This window comes from Panthera pardus, unplaced genomic scaffold (genome assembly GCF_024362965.1).
Source record: "Panthera pardus isolate Hobbes unplaced genomic scaffold, ASM2436296v1 HiC_scaffold_16, whole genome shotgun sequence".
Taxonomy (NCBI): Eukaryota; Metazoa; Chordata; class Mammalia; order Carnivora; family Felidae; genus Panthera; species Panthera pardus.
The window spans coordinates 112,977,453-112,995,119 of NW_026526721.1; the positions used below are offsets into that span (position 1 = coordinate 112,977,453).

The 17,667-nt window shown below is 40.6% G+C and overlaps 1 pseudogene; it reads left to right on the top strand.

The window, feature by feature from the left end:
* The first annotated feature begins 462 nt into the window (after positions 1–462).
* On the top strand, positions 463–16,978 carry LOC109258010 (protein SET-like; annotated as a pseudogene).
* The last annotated feature ends 689 nt before the right edge of the window (positions 16,979–17,667 follow it).

Consider the following 17,667-nt stretch of genomic DNA (forward strand, 5'->3'; position numbering starts at 1 on the left):
ACACTTCCATGCTGGGAAAGGCAGCCCCCCCCCCCCCCCCCCCCCCCCCCCCCCGCACCGGCGACCCCAGCCAGTCATCGAAGGCCCAGACAACAGCAATAGCCAGACGAGTTAGCAGGGCCCTTAAACCTCGTGGCGAACTCGCTGAACATTCAGGAATTTGAGCATTGTGGTTTCAGAAAATTCTGGCCTCTGCCTCCCTCATCCCCCAACTCCAAACAACAACAACAACCACAACAACAACGACAAAAACCCAAACTCATCTCAAATTCTTTTGGCATGGCAAGACTGTCAACAATGTTTGATTGCAGCTCCGATGTCCTTCCAACACCCTTTAAAGGACAGGGCTGAAAGATCTCCAACAGCACCGGGGCGGCCCTCAAACTATATAATCTGGACCCGGTTGGATAAAAAGTGATGCTATCGAAGAAGACTGATCAGGGATTATGATAAGCAGAGGACATGGTGAATGTTGGAAGTAGCAAGCTTATTGCTGATCTTTACACTGGAGGCAAAAGAAGTGACACGCCAAAAAGAGCACACCCAGAATATATTCATTACAGGAGGGAGCAACACATTCGTAAACTCAAAGTGTGGTTGCACATCAGAGGTAAGCCTCAAAGCTTGTCTTAAAGCAAAGACTGGTGCCGATCCCCAGCCAACTTAAAGGATGAACGGGGCCATGAGACTATTTTAGGATAAAAATAATAACTACTATTTTTTGAGCCCTATGTTTCAGGGATTTTAAATACATTAGCTAATGTAGGCCTAATGGCAGCCTTGTGAGATAGATACCATTGTTCCCAATTTATATACAACCGAGCATTGTGAGGCCTGGGGCAGTTAGGAAAGTTCTGCCTGACCCCAAAGCCACTGTTCTCAGATTCACAGTATTAATATGCCTCTCTGGGGCTCAAAGGAGACACAAAGCTGAGGACATGAACCAAATGTGGTTTGTTTGTTTGTTTGTTTTTTTCCTAAAGAATTCCAGTTTTCCTTGAGCTTGGATTAGAGCTTTATCTTAAAGAAGTAATCATAGTCGCTCTTTCCAGATAAGACGCAACGTCTAATCTTGAGAAAAGCAGTGAGCATTTCCATTTCTGCTGAATGCATCAAAACCAAACCAATAAAGTCTAGCCTTTGTGACAGTTCTTTGTCTCTTCCGAGGCTAAAAATGTCTGGACACACTGAGTCAGTTGGAGTGTCAGCACTCTCTTGACCTGGCACACAACTGAATATGAGTCACTAAAAGGATTCGAAACTCAGGGTCAGGAAAACACTGCCATTAAGTCAGTATAGCCAAAAATATTCGGGCGTCAACCTTGTGCTCCTGGATGTAGCTTGTTCATTCATCTATTTGTTTATTCAGCCAGTAAATATCTATCCTAACACACTCACATATAAAACACAGAGTAAAAAGTCTAATGAATACAAAATAATATAGTGAAAAGCAAGTTCACACCATCGTCCTCCAGATTTTCTGTTTAAGGACAACTCCCGACACCAGTTTCCTGGGGATCCTTCTAGAGATATTCAAGGCATAAATGTAACTTTCCCTTGCTTTTCTTTCTTTCTTTTTTTAAAAATTTTTTTAAAGATTTATTCATTTTTGAGGGACAGAGAGACAGAGCGTGAGCACGGGAGGGGCAGAGAGAGGGGGAGACACAGAATCTGAAGCAGGCTCCAGACTCTAAGCTGTATGCACAGAGCCCAACGTGGGGCTCGAGTTCACGAACCGTAAGATCCTGACCTGAGCCAAAGTCGGACACTTAATTGACTGAGCCACCCAGGCGCCCCTCCCTTGCTTTTCCAAACTGTTATTGAATCCTTGCGATAGCCTGAGCACTGGTTTATATAAAGTGATGGCCAAGACTCGGCCCTGCCCCCCGAGGAAGAGGTGGATACATAAATCAATTGCCACCATATGATTGAGAAGTGCTCTGATGTTTATGGGAATGGTAGTGATCTGAGTAGACTAGGGCTGAAATGCTAATGGATCCGATCAGCTGTTGCAATAAATTGTTGTCACCAGTGTTTGCAAATTATTTTTTTAAAAGGTTATGGCTTATTCCTGTGATAATCATTTATTCAAACTAATATTAATATCAAATTAATATTCTAACTTTCTTTTGTGAGTGATACGGAAAGATGTGGAGGTCAAGCTGGTTCCCTGAGAACTGTGTGTGACCCTGGGCATGCCCATGGTATGTCCTCCCACAAATGTGATCTGATCCACATGTTGGGAGGTTGAAAATTTCAGACATCCAGTGGTTAATGGGGGCCATAATATCCTCATTTTCTGGGATACCACCAGAAAGCTTTCCCCAAATATTATATGCTTCGCATTCAGTTGGGATATCAGTCTCTTGGTTGCCTGGTTTCAAAACATTCATACTTGTAATAGGATGGAAGTCAGGAAGTGGCAAAGCCGCCCATCTGGATTGAATACAGTTCGGGACAGTAGTCTGTGCACCGTGAGGCAGATAACGTTTTGCAGATTTAAGAGACAGTCGAATCTGATGCATGTGGATGCAAGCTACTGGTGGAAAGCCAGGAGCAGACCCTTTGAATGGACCTGGATTTATGGGAACTACTCAGGAGCTTGTAGGCTTTGAGGAGGGACACAGAGTGGTTATTTTGTTCACAAAGAGTTGACTTCAGTGAGCCTGGATTCTCACCCCATATTGAGTTTTATTTCCAGTATGAATGTAAACCAGCTCCAGACACAGATTCTCGGCTCAGATGCTCAGACTCTGCTCAATGACGGATAGAGAGTTAAAGAGAGAAAATAAAAAAGGGCATAAATAAGTTTCACATGATTTCCAATCCAAACTAAGAGTTGGCTCTGTTTCACTCAATCAGCCAGGGGCAGAGAGCATTTTGCAAACTTCAGTGGCTCTTTCAGAAAGCCTGGTCTATATCCTGTTTTCAAAAGGAAACCCAGAACCTGTCAGATGTGCCCTGTTTCTGTTTCTGTGGCAGCTCACCTCGTAGCTGTTCTAAGATAGAAAGTGGCCCAAGTACATTCGTTCTCCTCTAGTTCTTCCAAATGTGCCCACCTGAGGGACAAGACATTTTGCTGGTTGTTTTAACACATGAGGCAGAAATGCATCTAGGAATGAAGCACAGCTGAATTGTCAAAGGTAGGTCCATAAAATACAGTCCTTCCCAAGGATTTCCTTCCTGGGGAGCCCAGGTGGCCCCAGCTTGACAGCAGGGTCTCTGTGCTAACAGAGGTTTTCATATCATGTCAGAAAAATAGAAATATAATTCTCTTCCCTTGCTAGAAAACTCAAATTTGTATACTTTTTTTTAAAAATTTTTTTTAATGTTTATTTATTTTTGAGACAGAGAGAGACAGAGCATGAATGGGGGAGGGGCAGAGAGAGAGGGAGACACAGAATCGGAAGCAGGGTCCAGGCTCTGAGCCATCAGCCCAGAGCCCGACGTGGGGCTCGAACTCACGGACCGCGAGATCGTGACCTGAGCTGAAGTCCGACGCTTAACCGACTGAGCCACCCAGGCGCCCCTCAAATTTGTATAGTTAAAGAACAAATTTTAAAGTCTCTTTTTAATAAATGCTATGATGCAGGGTATGGAGTATGAGAGGGTTTCCCCCCGCCCCCACCTCTATTCCTTCCTTCTTCCTTCCTTCCACATGAGGCCGAAGTAGACCTGAGTGAAATCTTGCTTTTTGCTCAGTTTCTTTTCCCTAGTTGAGTTAAAGCACAAAAAGAGTGTATTTTCCAAGTACCTTATGGGATCCTGACAATTTATTTCTTCCCTTTGCTTTGAAAATGACCCCTAAAGAGATAAAATTGTTTGCATTAGTTCTTAGAGAAAAGCAGCCAAGGTTTTATTAAAAACACTGCCCTTTGTATTCTTGCATATTTTCTTTCCCTGTCTAATATGGGAAGATATCAAATGTAAAAGAAACACAAACATAAGACACTGCTCCTTTCATCTTCACTCAATTTCCAAAATCCTCCAACACATTACCTTATTCTTCTTATTAAACTTTAAAAAGGAGCAAGTGGAATGCTGCATTTAAATTTTGAGGACTGAGGACTTGGGATAGGCAATCTGCATTGTGTCATTTGTTAGATTCTCCTAAGATCTTCTCACTCTGTATTGGGACTGGCAAAACATTTTTATACCTCGGGGAACACATTCATATCAACTGGTTTCGTATGGAACTCAATTCTGGAAATTCCTCTTCTTTGATGTGACTGGATTCTTTAATTTTTAAGAAACAGAGATGAAAAGTGTCACTGATCCCTGGTAGAGTAAATAAACTTTAAAACAGGTTCAAGGTTTCCCTTAAACATATATAATGTATTATTGATAATGCTTGGAACGGCAAAACTCTAAAATACATATAAGAAATAATTCAAAGATGAAATATAATGATGAAAAATAATATAATGAAAAATATATGATGACCTCTGTTTTCCTTTTTTTTTTTTTTAATTCCCAGCCTAATTTTGTTCACTAAAACCTGTCTCTGTCAAAGCCATCTTAACAAAAAAATTTTTTTAATGTTTATTTACTTTTGAAGGAGAGAGAGAGAGTGTGTGAGCAGGGGAGGTACAGAGACAGTGGAAGACACAGAATCTGAAGTAGGCTCCACGCTCTGAGCCATCAGCACAGAGCCCAACGCGGGGCTCGGACCCACGAGCTGTGAGATCATGACCCCAGTTGAAGTCAGACACTTAACTGATTGAGCCACCCAGGCGCCCCCAAAGCCATCTCTAAAAGCCATAGTTATGAAGCAGCAGACTCTGTAGCATAATGGGGACAAAATCTTGTGATAAAATTCTTAATTCTTTTCACTTAACCTGTTATGTTTTTAAAAAAAGACTAAAAGGAAACATACCAAAAGACTATCCTACAATTATTCCTTATATTCTTCTTCTTTCTTTTTTTCTCCTTTTTGTAATTTGGGACAATTACTTTTCGAACAACAATTACAAAAAGACCAGCCATAGTCCTTATATTTTTCATGGGTCCGATTTATCTTGGACCACCCTGTACTTGGAGATGCAGGCCTCTGACTTAAAAAAAAATATGTACTTTAAACTTCGAATAGGTTATCAGAAACCATAATGGTGCCTGATAAAATCTCAGCCCTCAAAGAAAAAATATTTGAGGGGTACAGTGCGTGCTGGGATAAACAGTTTGAAACCAAGTGAATAATGAGGTTACTGAGTCAGTGATGAGCACACCTGAGTTTTGATAAGCATGACCCAATAGCATGTGGTGAAATCCTCCATCCACGGAGAGTGTCTCATCTGTACTGAACTCACCAGAAGGAGCCTTTAGTTCCTATAAAGCAAGGTACAATAAATCAGGGGAAAGCTGCAGATCCTGTCAGACCTGCCTGCATTCCTTTCCCCTCAGTGATTCCTTAGTTCAAGAGGGTTCATCCTTCGGGAATATTTCAACACCCTTTTGGAAGCTATGCCAAAATCCAGGGTTTTGACAGCTTGATAAAGCCTTATATTATCCTGAGATAGAGAAAAACCTGACTCTGGGAAGGGCTAAATTATCAAAGGCAGTACCGAGTAGCAACAGTGAGTTAACTGGCAGATCTTGAGGGGATGAGAGTGCTTTTGAACTTGCTGGGAATTTTAACAGCAAGAGTGCAGATTCCTAGGAGAAAAGCTGTTACTAAAAGAAGACAAAGAACTAGTAAGTAGCTTTCCAGCTGGATAAAAAGACAGGAGTTAGAATCCACCGGCTATAGAGTCCTATGTTCCATTTCCATCATTATACTGGGGGAGAGAGTAGATTCAGAGAAATTTGTGGGATGGTGTTGAAAATAGATGCCCAAAACAAGAAGTTGGGGGGGGGGGCGGTGTTCATTTCTTTTAGTATTATGGACTAGAATTTAAAATATCAGTGTGAAGAGGGAATTAACTGGACTTGGTAGAATGACAAATCAGGAGCCATTGGGGATCTGGTGATTTTATGGATGCTGAGGCTGAGTTCAGCTCTCTTCCTGGGAACTACTCTCTTTGAAGTCAGGGCAAGTTGGGAACAGAGCGGGCAAAGGGAAGAGTGGAAATTAGGATGAGAATGACTTTTGTAGTGTATCATTTCCCTCAAACATTTATTGGTTTTCCCTTCCTTCTTCATTCAGCAAATACTTCCTGACCTTCTCCTTATGCCTAGCATTCTACTGGGCACTGGGGATTTGAAGACAGGAGAATTCCTGGTCTTGAAGAGTCTGCAGTAATGGCAAATACTAACTCCTATTCTCTTTCTGGTTAGGAATAGCTCTGAGGACGTGACGCACTGTCCCATATTTCTATTATCTTACATCGCAAATTTGAAGACATTTCTCATTTCACCTAAGTTTACTCTTATTATTAAAGCCATTGGTTAAATGTATTAAAGTAGGTTGACTTCTGATGTTATTAATTATGCTTTTTCGCCTTAATAAATTAACTCATTTGAAAACAAAATCCCAAGTCAGAGAGACCTTCCATTCTGGCTACTGTTTCTAACAATATGATATGGCTTCTAAGTTGATTTCATGAACCACTTTTTCCTTATGTTGGAATCTGGGGAGAGTATTACAGATTTTACCTGCAGGGGGGAGATGAATTGATTTTTATCAGTTAGACATCTAGCTGGTCTGAAAACAACCACTGAAGGGTATTTGTTTGTTTTTGCCTACAAAAATATTGACAGCCATGCAACCAAAATGTAAAGTTTCTAAAAGAAAAGAAAAATCCCTACTTTGTCCTACCCAATCTTCTCTGAAGACAGGAGGAAGAAACTTCTGTAACTTTCCAAGAAGTGAAACCAATTGACGTTTTAAAAAGCCACATTATACTCATAACCAGTAATATAGTAAGTTTTCAGAAGAGCCATATCTGATCAGTCAGAATATAAAATAGAATTCAAATACCTATTTCCTTTATAGGCTTAAATTATTTTGACTAACAAGCTCAATATTGCTCTAGAAAAATTTCTCTATTTTGCCACTCTTTTGTGTGGCAAATTTTAGTTTCTCAAGGATGCCACGGGGATGGAACATTGAAGGCCCCTCCTGATCCCTGCCTCCAGAAGTTTATGCCCCGCTGTAGTCACTTCCTACAATCCACGGCATCACGACTGGTCCGTGCAACAAAGGATTATGGCAGAAGTGATGGTATGTCCTTTCCTGGGCTAAATCGTGGAAGACATTCTAGCTCCTGCCTCCCAATCTTTCTCTTTGTCTCTTTGATCATTCCCTCTGGGAGGCACCAGCTGTTGGGTTGTGAGGACAGTCAGGCAGCCCTGTGAATCATCATGTGGCAAGGTACTGAGGCCTCCTGCCAGCAGCCATATGAATGAGCCATCTTGGAAGCAGATCCTCCAGTGCTGCATAAGCCTTCAGATGACTGCAGCCCCTGCCAGACAGCTTGACTGCAACTTCGACAGGGACCCTGAGCCAGAACCATTCGGTTAAGTCATACCCAGATTCCTAACCCATAGGAACTGTGTGAAATAATGAATGTTTCCTGGGTTAAGCTGCTAAGTTTTGGAGTAATTTGTTATGCAGCCAGAGATAATGAATACAAGGGTCATTTCAACCCGGGGATTCGTTGCTTTTCTGATCCTCCGATCACGCTCGGAATATCTACCACGTGAAATGTTCTTACCAGGAGTCCTCGGAAGCTTTAAATCTCCTCAGTTCCCGGGGTTCCTGGCTCATTGGGTTAAGCTTTTGACTGGTTCAGGTCATGATCTTGGGGTTCGTGAGTCTGAGCCCTGCGTCGGGCTCTGTGCTGACAATTCAGAGCCTGGAGCCTGCTTCGGATTCTGTGTCTCCCTCTTTCTCTGTCTCTCCCCCACTCATGCTCTGTCTCTTTCTCTCTCAAAAATAGATCAACATAAAATAAAGGTTTTATCTTTTAAAATAAATAAATCTCCTTAGTTCCTTGCATATCTCATGTATTAATACACATATTGTATATGCATACATGTCTAAAGTTAATACCTTTTTTTGTAAATGCTTTTTAAAGTTTATTTTTCCTAAATAATACATGCTTATTAAAGAAAATGTGGAGGGAAAGCTAATAAAAGTTACCCATACTTTTGACACCCAAAGAGAACTATTATTAATATTTGTGTGTACTTCCTTTCATTTTCTTTCTCGTTTACAAAGAAGTTGTGACCATACGCTGTATACCATGCTTTCAACAAGCCAAGTTCATTTTCTTTAATAACAAAACCCAATAATGTGCCTTGCTCATTCTTGTCATTCAGCTCCCTGCTCTGAGTGACAGGTTCCCAGGGAAATCAGATGTGACTGTGCCCTAAGTGTGCAGAAGGCCCCGTGAGGGTGTCGTGGGTTTGGAGCCAGGGCCTGGCAGGGAGTGATCAGTGTCTGGGGGTGCCAGACACATGGGAAATGATTTATACCAACGGCCAGTCGCCTCTGCACACATTCTTTTTATTTTCAGTACTAACATGTGTGTAAAGGGCCACTCCCTGCCCAACAACCCGTATTTATATCCACAAACTTGTTAAGAGAATCTACACTCTTTATTTTTCTGTTCCTCTTCAAATAGGGCTGTGTAGAAATGTGAATTTACTAAATGCTGATGAAAGCATCAGCAGCAGGGCCCTTTCCAAGGCCCTGGGAGGGGTGCTAGCAATGTGTTCACATGGTCGTGTATTATAAAAAAAATTTTTTTTATTGTTTATTATTTTTGAGAGAGAGAGAGAGAGACTGAGAGCAAGCAGCGAAGGGGCAGAGAGAGAAGGAGACACAGAATCGGAAGCAGGCTCCAGGCTCTGAGCGCTCAGGACAGAGCCCGACGCGGGGCTCGAAATCACAAACTTCGAGATCATGACCTGAGCTCTAATCGGCCGCCCAACCAACTGAGCCACCCAGGTGCCCCTCACGTGGTCATGTATTTATATAAAGTTAACAAAAGTGAGAAACTTCAGTCACAATTGTGAAGACGGCCGTCTCTTTCCTCTCTGCCCCTGCCCTGCAGAACGTATACACTTGCCTTTATGCAGGGTGGGATTAAGTGTTTGGGAGCATTTTGTTTTTATAAATTTTTGTCTTCTTCTTCTTCTTCTCCTTTTTTTTTTTTTGACTAGGCATGGAAAAATCATGATTCAGGACCTAGAATGTTAGAGATACGACTTGGTCTCTAAGTGGCAGTTTTGTTTTGTTTTTTCCAATTACTTGTACTGTAAGCAGAATTCATTATTTGTTAGTCTTATTTGTGAAGTCATTGGGAATTTTTGAGCTTTGAGAGTTACAGAATTAGAGGGCTTCTAATGAGCCCAGTCTGTTCTAAATGGCTGTATGTAATTCCAAGATTGTTTCATCAGAATCTATAGGGCCTCAAGCAACCCTCCTCTTTGTTGACTCCATTCTTTGACTCTCTTCCTTTGTTGACTCCTATTCCTTGACTCTATGCATATTTTTTGAAGAAAATGGCTGCCTCTCCAGTTTTTCACTGTAACCCTTCAATTAAGAAAAAAACAAATAAATTTAACCTACTCCATGCAATACCTTTAAACAAAAAAGGAATGCAAAATACACAGTACCAACCAGGTGGGTGATGCACTTTATAAAAGACTGTGCAACAAACAAACAAAGAAACAAACAACACAAAGAAAAAAGGGACAAACAAAAACCCAAACTCTTAACTATAGAGAATAGATGGGTGGTTACCAGAAGGGGTGGTGTAGGAGGCTAAGTGAAATAGGTGATGGACAGTAAGAGTACCCGGGTGGCTCAGTTGGTTAAGGGTACAACTCTTGATTTCCACTCAGATCTTGATCTCATGGTTTGTGAGTTGGAGTCCCGCCTCGAGCTTTGTGCTACAGAGCCCGCTTAGAATTCTCTCTCTGCTCTTCTCTCTCTCTCAAAATAAATTAAAAAAAAAAAAAAAAAAAAAAAAAAAAAGAGTACCCTTATTACGATGAGCACTGAATAATGTATAGAATTGCTGGAAAAAAAAAAAAAAGAAAAAGACTGTGCTACTTGGATGTTTATTCATTTCACCTGTTGATTAGAGGAATTTATTCCTTTTTTTAAAAAAATTTTAATCTTTACCTATTTTTGAGAGACAGAGAACAAGCAGGGGCGAACAGAGAGAGAAGGAGACAGAATCCAAAGCAGGCTCCAGGCTCTGAGTTGTCAGCACAGAGCCTATGCGGGGCTCGGACTCAAGAACTGTGAGATCATGACCTGAGCCGAAGTCAGAGGCCCAACCGACTGAGCCACCAGGGCGCCCCAATTTATTCTTCTCTTAAAACAACTTTTTGAACAACATAAAAATCAATTCAATGCCTGCTGTGGCAGCCACAGAGATACATTGTTCAGATGTCCCCTTTAGAGAAACTGCTGTGGGTGTCTGGCAGAATGGCAAGCCCAGGTGCCACATCTTTGGAGCCTATAGCACTCCCGCGGAGCCCCACCCTTCTGGGCCATTGAGGGAACACTGCTGAGGCACCTGGGTACCAGTGCCGGTCCATCCTGCCTGATACAGGATTCCTCTCATGGGCAACTTTTGTGCAGACCCTCCCCCATCAGCCTGTCGAGGCTTTCTCAGAACTGTGCCAGGTTCTGAGGCTCTTCCTATCCGATCTTTACTTCCCCCTCTCCCTTCACAGGCAGCGGACCTGATCATGGTCTGACCCTCTCTTTGTCTATTCCTACTCTATCTCCCTCTGTCCTTCATAGGCTTCCCCTCAGTAAATCTCTGGCATGTCACATCCCGTCCTAGCATCTGCTTCTCTGTGCATCTGAAATGACACATATGTACATTGTTAAAAATGAACTAATCCGGAAGGGCTTATCCTAAGAAGCAACAGTTCCCCATCCTCCTCTTGAATAACGCCTTTCCCCAATCGCTCACACGGGGAACCACTTTTAACAGTTTTTCTTTTTAGCTCTTTTGGTAGTTACCATATCTGTAAAAAAATATATTTATGACAGGAGCACCTGGGTGGCTCAGTCAGTTAAGCATCTGACTCGATTTTGGCTCACAGTTCATGAGATCAAGCCCCATGTTGGGCTCGGCACTGACAGCGTGGAGTCTGCTTGGGATCTCTCTCTCCCTCTCTCTCAAAATAACTAAATATTTAAAAAGAGCATGTTTATGACATACTGTATATTATTTATTTTGCTATTATTTGTTATATATTTTTATGTACTTGTTAGGTGTTATATGTATAAATATATATTTGTCACGTATTATTGTTTATTGCTGTAATATGTTTATGCAATATCTTTCTTTTCTTTTTTAACCATGGAGGTATAATTTTTTTTTAATTTTTTTTTTAGCATTGATTTATTTTTGAGACAGAGAGAGAGCATGAACAGGGGAGGGTCAGAGAAAGAGGGAGACACAGAATCCGAAACAGGCTCCAGGCTCTGAGCTGTCAGCACAGAGCCCAACGTGGGGCTCGAACCCACAGATTGCGAGATCATGACCTGAGCCGAAGTCGGACGCTTAACGACTGAGCCACCCAGGCGCCCCCTTTTTTTTTTTAAATTTTTTTTAACATTTATTTTTTTTTGAGACAGAGAGAGAGCATGAACAGGGGAGGGTCAGAGAAAGAGGGAGACACAGAATCCGAAACAGGCTCCAGGCTCTGAGCTGTCAGCACAGAGCCCGACCATGGAGGTATAATTGACATAAAATAAACCACTTATATTCAAAGTGAACAATTTGAAAATTTTTGACATTTGTGTACACCATGAAACTATCACCACAATCAAGAGAGTGAACATACCTATCACCCCTGAAACTTGCTTCATGCCTCTTTAAAATCATCCCTCCTATCTCTCTCTACAGTCCTTGATCTGCTTTCTGACACATGGATTAGTTTCCTCTTTCTATAATCTTATATAAATGCGATCTTACGGTAAGTACAACTGGAGGGGCGGCTTCCTTTACTCGGCATAATTAATTTGAGACTCGTCCGTGTAGTTATGTGTATCTGTCGTTTATTCTTTTTTACTGCTATGTGGCACATCCCATTGTATGAATGTAACACAATTTCTTTTTCCATTCATCTTTTGGTGGACAGTGGGGTTGTTTCCACTTTGGGGCTATTACCAATAGAGTTGCTATGAATATTTGTGCACAAGTGTTTGCGTAGACATACATTATATTCTCTCTTTTCTCTTTCAATGATCGTTGTCCTTTATTGCCTAAAGTCCAGTACATTGGGTGCCATTTTTTCATATATTTTGTCTGATGTTTTAGTTGTTTCAGGCAGGATGGTAAATCTCGCCCCTCTTACTCCATTTGACTGGAAGCAGAAATATTTTGTACCTCTTTCATTTATCATAATCTTCCTTTAGGTGATGATATGCCACTACACGTGTGGTATAAGAATCTTCACCACAGCTCTGTTTCTCCTGTCCTGGCCTTTGTGCTATGGTTGTCAGACTATTACACACTCTTCAGCGGATTGTTTTTCTTTTCCTCTTTAACAATTTTAGACAATCTCTGTTGATTTCTTTGATGATAGACATGGACTGAGTTCACGTATCTTCCATCTTCCAAACTCTGCCTTCCTCTCCTCCACTTCAATACGATTACGTCACCATTTTTAGATCCTTTGTTAGTTGCCTTTGTAACTGTATAAAAATATAGTTTTATATAGTGACATCCTTACTTTTAATTCCATCAACTACTGACAATATTTCTTGACGCTTCACTTTGTGAGGTGAACATATGAATGTCTTTATCCTTTCCTTCATCTCTGTATTCCTTTCTACCACATTTAAATGCTTAATTCTTTTGGAAACATTTTAAAAATATTTATTTATTTATTTAGAGAGAGCACAAGTGGAGGAGGGGGGGCAGAAGGAGAGAATCCCAAGCAGGCTCTGCGCTGTCAGTGCAGAGCCCAATGTGGAGCTTGAACTCACAAACTGTGAGATCATGACCTGAGCCAAAACCAACAGTCAGACACTTCACCCACTGAGCCGCCCAGGTGCCCTCCAAATACTTAGTTTTAACTTCTATTGTCAAGAAAGGGAACATGCATCTTGTTCTACCACCAGACCTGAGTGTTCCTTTTTCCTGGTGTGTGCGTTGATTCCAAGAGCTGCAAGTTGGTCAACAGTGTTTACAACCTTTTTCTATATGAAGATTGTTAACAGATCAGCCACGTACTGTACTATAGTTATATATTTTTTTTACATAGTCTTGTGTGTTTCTTGGGATTTCTAATTGTCTCTTTTGCCCCACCCCATATCCTGCATTGCTGCATTTTTTACAACTTGATATTCCAACTTCTTCACGATACTATCAAATCTGAATTCTTTCTCATATACATTTTCTTTCCAGACACCTACCTTTTGGAGACCTTGTTCTACCAGCTCTAAGCTGGATTTTTGGGTTCTACATTTGGAGAAAAGTTGTCACCCTAGGTCTTCCTTCCATTTTCTCCTGACTGGCTTAATTGTTTCTTGAGCTCCACAAATTTTTAGTTTACTCCCCTATTTTTCTGGAACACATCCTTGAGTCATTTCCATAGAATGGGAATATTGGAGGTAAACTTACTGAGTTCTTCCTTGACTTACAATGTCTTTATTCTACTCTCAAATTTAATTAATAATTTGAGTATTGAATAAAATAAAATAATTTTCTCTCAGAACTTTGAAGGCAGAGTTCCATTGTCTTGTAGCATTTGGTATTGCTAAAGAGAAGTTTAATGCCAATCTGATTTTTTAGAAAGGAAGACAATTTACTTTTCCTCTCTGAAAATTTTTGGATTTTAAGAGACCTTTGATATTATGACAGGGATTGCATTACATGTGTACATTGCTTTGGGTAGTAGAGCTGTTTTAACAGTATTTGTTCTTCTGATTCATGAGCATGGACTGTCTTGGTGAAAATGCAAATTGGTGCAGCCACTCTGGAAGGCAGTATGGAGGTTCCTCAAAAAGTTAAAAATAGAACTACCCTATGACCCAGCAATTACACTAGGAGGTATTTACCCAAAGGATACAAAAATACTAATTCAAAGGGATACATGCACCCCTATGTTTATAGCAGCATTATCTACAATAACCAAACTATGGAAACAACCCAAGTGTCCACACACACACACACACACACACACACACACACACACAGAGTAATATTACTCAGCCATAGAAAAAAGTGAACTCTTGCCATTTGCAATGATGCGGATGGAGCTACAGAGTATTATGCTAAATGAAATAAGTCAGAGAAAAACAAATACCATATGATTTCACTCATATGTGGAATTTAAGAAACAAAACAAACCAGCATAGGGAAAGAGAGAGAGGGAGAATGGCAATCCCAAGAAGCAGACTCTTAACTACAGAGAACAAAATGGTGGTTACCAGAGGGGAGTTGGGTGGGGGGTGGTTAAATAGGTAATGGGGATTAAGGAGTGAACTTGCTGCAGTGAGCACTAATTATTGCATGTAAGTGTGGAGTCACTATTGCACACCTGAAACTAATGTTACACTGTATGTTATGTTAACTAACTGGAATTTATTATTTTTTTAATTTTTATTTATTTTTTAATTCTTTTTTAGTGTTTATTTATTTTTGACAGAGAGAGAGACAGAGGATGAGCAGGGGAGGGGCAGAGAGAGAGGGAGACACAGAATCCGAAGCAGGCTCCAGGCTCTGAGCTGTCAGCCCAGAGCCCGACGCGGGCCTCAAACTCACGGACCGCGAGATCGTGACCTGAGCTGAAGTCGGATGCTCAACCGACTGAGCCACCCAGGCGCCCCTAACTAACTGGAATTTAAATAAAACCTTTAAAAAAAATCTTTTCATATTCTGAAATTTCACCATTTTGTGACTGAGTGGGGTTCATTTTTCATTCACTGTGTCTGGCATTATAGCATTTTTTTTCCTTCTCTCTTCAGTCTAGAGACTCGTGTCTTTCAGCTGAGAAATTCTTTTTTATTATTTTTTTGTTTATAGTTTCCTGTCATCTCATCTGTTCTCTCTGGAGCTTCTAGTCATTGAACATTCACCGCTTGGATTTATACTTTACAATTTAGCCTTTCTTTCACATTTTCAATCTACCTGTATTTTCTACTTTCTTTGAGATTTCTTTGATTTTTATTTTTCAATCTGTTTTTAAAATTTCTGCTTAACCTACCATATTTTTAATTTCTAAGAACTCTTTTTTATTCTTGGACCCTACCTTTTTTATTGTATTTATTTCTTGAACTACAACCTTAATTATTTTTTTTTAATATTCTCTTGAGGATACTACTTATAGTTAAAATGTTCTTTTCTAGCAAATGTTCTTAAGATGTGCAAGTTTGTATATATTTTATATGTAAAATGAGTCTGGACATGTCCATGGACATACATTTTCAACTGCAGGCATTTGTAAAATCTACCAAGAGACATTATTTTTCCTCCTGGTAGATATAAATTTCTTCAGCATGAGCTGAGTTTTCAAAATATGGAGTCCACATGTTCAGTGTATGTGCTTCCTCACTGAACTAGCCCAGCCAGTTAGCCTTAGTGAACGTTGTTTTTCTCCTTCAAAAATTTGGGAGGTCTTTTCCTTTTTACTGTATATTTATATTCTACCTGTCAGTTGATGATCTGAGGCCAAGTGGTCAACATTGGAATAATGTTTGACTGGAGACAAATGGGGAGACTTAGCAACCAGGACAGAAACTTTTGCAAGAGTTTGAAAACTGATTGATATGGTCCCTCAGAGTGCTCCTAGACATGGAGTGGGGTGTGTGTGTGTGTGTGTGTGTGTGTGTGTGTGTGTGTGTGGGAGGATGGGGGAGGTCATCAACCTGGTATTTATTCCTCTCAGAATCTGCCTTTCTTCTAGGCAGACTAGTTGGGTGATCTGACTACAGTAATTCAGAGATTTAAAAGTATGTGCAAGTTGACAAACTGCATCAAAATGTTAGTCAGCTATGCTTATTTCTGGGCTTCAGAATGTGGGATGTTATCTTTCCTTGCTAAAAAAAATACGTATCTGGGGCACCTAGCTGGGTCAGTTAGAAGAGCATGCAACTCTTGATCTTGGGGTCATGAGTTTGAGCCCCATGTTAGGTGTAGAGATTACTTAAGTAGATAAAACTTAAAAAATACAATACAATACAATACAATACAATACAATACAATACAATACAATACAATACAATACAATAAATTTGTATCTGGAGTAATCAAAGCTTCTTCCAGACACGCGTCTGCTCTTGTTTCCTGGACTTTTGTCACAGTAGGCCCCCCGACACCAGTCTTCGCTCCCACCTCAAAGAAAAAAAACCTTTTTTGAGGCGTCAACTCCTCAGCACTTTCTGAAGGGAGAAAAAGAACAGCAAGAAACAACTGAACATATTGATGAAGCACAAAATGAAATAGACTTAACGAACAAGCCAGTGAGGAGATTTTGAAAGTAGGACAGAAATATAACAAACTCCATCAACCGTCCTTTAAGCAGAGGTCCAGTTGATGCCCCAAATCCCAAAGTTTTAGTTAAAATATTTGTCAACCACACACAAGTGTCTGCACTGTTTGGGGAGGAGGATGAAGAGGTGCTGCATTTTTCGACAAGAGTTGAAGTGACAGAATTTGAGGGTATTAAATCAGGTTACAAAATAGATTTTTATTTTGATGAAAACCCTTACTTTGAAAAGAAAGTTCCATCCAAAGAATTTTGTCTGAATGAGAGTGGTAATTCATCTTCAAAGTCCACTGAAATCAAATGGAAATCTGGAAAGGATGTGACCACACGTTCAAGTCAAGTGCAAAATGAAGCCAGCAGGAAGAGACATCATGAGGAACCAGAGAGTTTCTTCACCTGGTTTCCTGACCATTCTGATGCAGGTGAAGATGAGTTAGGAGAGGTCATCAAAGATGATATTTGGCCAAATCCATCACAGTACTACTTGGTTCCCAACATGGATGATGAAGAAGGGGAAGGAGAAGAAGAAGATGATGATGATGATGATGAGGGGGAAGAAGAACATGACTAATGCAACACTGATAGATTCGAACCTTTCTTTTTTTATTTTCTCCAGTCCCTGGGAGCAAGTTGCAGTCTTTTTTCCCTTCTCTTGTGCTCATTCACCCTGTTTGTTGAAGTCTCTTGTCTTTCCCTTTATACATGGTGCTCAACTTACTTGGTGACGGGGTGGAGCAGCGAAATACCTAGCACAGAATACAGTGGGAAAAAAAATCTCTACCCATTTCTGTTCCAAATTCATTTTTATCCCTTCCTGTCTTAGCAAAAACTTTATGAGCTCAATACTGCTGTGCTCTTTGGGGAAAAAAGAAAAACTCTTTGCTCCCTCAGCTCTGCTGGAAGCTGGAGAGTGATACACTCTTGTGTAGTAGTGCATAGAATTCTAGTTTTTTCCCTCCTTTCTCTATACTGGCTCAGAGATTACACTGTGTCTTTGTGGAAATATGGACAGTTAGCATTTACCAACATGTATCTGTCTACTTTCTCTTGTTTAAAAAAAAAAAAACAACTTTAGAAACTGAGGTTATAGAAGGTCAGCCAAGGGTGGGTTTCAGATGTTTGGATGGATTAAGTGGGCACTTTGACAACAAGGCTTCTTCTTTGACGTATTTAATTGTGATGTTTAATGGCGATCCTTGCAGTTCAAGATGACACTTTTAAAATAAAATTCTCTCCTTATGAGGACTTGAGCCCTGCCAG